Source organism: Herpailurus yagouaroundi, unplaced genomic scaffold (genome assembly GCF_014898765.1).
Source record: "Herpailurus yagouaroundi ecotype Mexico unplaced genomic scaffold, PumYag 201, whole genome shotgun sequence".
NCBI classification, from domain to species: domain Eukaryota; kingdom Metazoa; phylum Chordata; class Mammalia; order Carnivora; family Felidae; genus Herpailurus; species Herpailurus yagouaroundi.
In genome coordinates this window covers 1,113,726-1,116,943 of record NW_024412432.1, presented here as the reverse complement: position 1 = coordinate 1,116,943, position 3,218 = coordinate 1,113,726, and positions in this window count along the sequence as shown.

The following is a 3,218-nucleotide window of genomic DNA, read 5'->3' as shown; positions in this document are numbered from 1 at the left end:
CAACCTGCCGCCTGGGTCACTGCTCCGGCTTTTCCCGCGTTACATTTCGCGCCTGGGCGGAACCAATCACTGCGAGGCCCCTGCCCGCTGGCCGCAGCGGCGAGTGACAGGTCGCGCGAGCCAATGGCCGGGCCTGGACTTCTTTCTAGCCGAGGGGGGCGGAGCCGGGCCTGCGCGCGGGTCCTTTCTGCCACGCCATTGGACGCCGTTCTCGTATTTTTTTCTGCCTCGAGGGCCAACTGCGTTCGAAACTCCGGGGGAGCGCGCGACAACGGCACTCGCCCAGACACACCCGCCAGGAGCCCCGGCCCCCGTCATCCCTCTGCGCGGGTTGTCAGGGTCGGAGGCGCGCGGGGCGGGAGGCCAGAGAGGTACGCATTGGAGAGGCTTCGGCGAGGGGATGAGGCCGGGACGGGGGGCGGTCGTTGGCCAGCGGGGGCGCGCGCCCCCCGGCCCCGCCCGTCAGCCCCACCCGCCTAAGGCTGTTGGGCCGCGGTTCCCGCGCGCTGGGAGTTTAAAGGGCTTGGTCCCCCGCCGCCCGCCCCGCCCCCGGCTCCCGCCACCCGCTCTGCGGGACCCAGGCCCTCCTACTGCAGGTCTCTAGTAGACGTCCAGAGGTGCCTAGTTTCTTAGCCGGCTCTGCCTGTCCAGTTGCTGGATTCGCTGACCCTGTCTGCACCCCCTAACTCCCCGCCCTCAGGCTGAGGTGGGCATCAGCCCTGGCCTTCGCCTTCCCGGGCCTCCGTTTCCCCTCTATAACTGGGGTAGTTAAGACGGTGGTCTTCGAAGTCCCTATGTGCTCTCAGTGCGGAGGGGACAGGAACGTAGGCCTGTGTTCTCACACCCGGGACCGAGGCCCCGAGGACCCCCGCCCCCTTGCCCTGCTTCCCCCCCTTCCCGGGGCCTACCTCCATTCCCGCGTCTGGATGGGCGTGGAGCTCCGGGCTCTCGGGAGTTTTCCGGTCATTCCTGACTCCTCTGTCTGCCCGCTCTTGCTCAGGGATCCCACCCTGCCCCAGAGGGATGCAGGACGACCGGGTTAATCTGACACCCATGAGCGCCAGTGGGGGCTCAAAAGCACCATGCAGCAAAGGATGGGGCAAAAATGGAATGTCCAGCCTCATATTATTAACTAGAATGTGAAAGAAGTGACTGTGTGTCTGTTTGGTTCTTTGATGCATTGCCGGGGCCCAGCGTGACTCATGCTAGGCCTTCACTATTTGTTGAATGAATGAATGAATATCCAGTAGTTAGGGTTAGAGTTGGTAATTAAATTGGAACACGCCTATATAATAGATGTGTGTATAAGACATGCACACATACACACACACAAATACACACAGCTATGCCTAAATTAATTTAGCCACAACTGTTTAAAAAGAAATTTAACCTATATGAACAACTTCTAAGATACATTTTAAGTGGTAAGAAAACTATTCTATTCTATGAATAGAAAACTATTCATAGAAAACTATTCTATGAATTCTATTTCATTCTAGCAAAAAATAAAAAGGTGAGGAAAGTACAAATTTTTGCTATATATTTTGCTATAAATTTTAGATATACAAAATAATCTCTAGCAAGATACACCAGAAATTGATATATTTGACTCCAACCAGGGGAATTATGTGGCTGAGAAAAAAGTGAAAATTTTTCAAAAGATGTAACTCTTTGTATCTTTTGCACTTTGAATCAAGTAACAGTATCTTAATAAATAAAATTGTATATAGCTACCATTTCCTGAAGGCCTACTACAATAATATCATATGTCTACTGATATACAACAATATGGATAGATGATTTACTTACATTCTACTACAGTCAACAATTCTGTAAGGTAGATATTACTATAACCATTTTACAGATGAGGAAATATGTCCACGGTCACATACCTCAATAACTAAAAGAGGCCGGGTTTTCTGGCCCTAAAAACTGCCTATGGGGGTGCCTGGGTGGCTCAGTCAGTTAAGCATCCGGCTTTGGCTCAGGTCATGATCTCGTAGTTGGTGGGTGGGTTTGAGCCCCCAAGCGGGCTCTGTCCTGACAGCTCAGAGCCTGGAACTTGCTAAGGATTCTGTTGTCTCCCTCTCTCTCTGCCCCTTCTCCACTCATGCTCTCTTTCTATCTCAAAAATAACAAATTAGAAAAAAAAAAAACTGCATATGGATTATACTTGAGTCTGCTGAACCAAAAGAAGAAGGCACTGAAAAATGGGGCTCCCACATTTCTAAGAACTCTTTCTCATATTTAAAACCTTCAGGTTTTAGGGGTTAAAACTAATTTGATATTTTAATAAATAGTTGATGTGGAAAGCTGGAAGTTCACTTCTCATTTCACGTAATAAACATTTTGTTTTCACAATTTAATGCCAAATGACTGCACCATATACTTCTGGAAGGGAAATCTAACACAACCATTTTATACTTGAAAGATAATAAAAAGAAAAAGTGATAATGTCCATCATGGACACTCAAATTATGGATTGAGTAAGATCCAAAAGATTAAGTACCAACTAATAGTTACTGTTTAACATGCCCCAGGGTGCAAGATAAATTATTCAGAATCAGGACACTGACTTTCTGTTTCTAAAAACTACTCTTCATCAACAGTAAATGGGCAATTCCACTTGCTCTCTGCCACAAGAGAATGAAAGACATGCCAGGAATGTGTGAAGTGAACCGGAGGGTGATTCCAGGAACAGAACTGAGGTCATGCAAGATCTGCTTGTTTGACTCCCTTTTCATGCAACTAGGAAGCTGAAGTGCGTGGATTACATTCCTGATGTCTTGTTCTACCACAGACATCATCAACATCCCACAGTGGATATTAACTCTGAAGAATACTAAAACCGATCTCAGGATACTGTATTATCACAGTAATCTTTACAACTGTTAAAAATGTAGGCCTCTTCTGATAGTGTTTTTAAAAATTCATCTGGGTAAACTTTAAAAGGTCTTATTGATTTTATTCAGTGATTCATGAGTCAGGCAGCATCCCATCTAGCAGAAAGGAATTCTGAAGAGCTGTAGAAAATGAAAGACTTTTATAGGTAAAAGGGAAAGTTAGTAGCCAAGAGGGGATTGTTTGTGTCAAGTCACCTTCTGTAGGGGGCTATAGAAGTCTATGAGGAGGGTTACCTCACTAGAGTTGACCAAGTAATTCTAGATTGACTGGTTTAAGACTTACTTCCTAGGACCAGTTGAAACTGTGTATTTAAG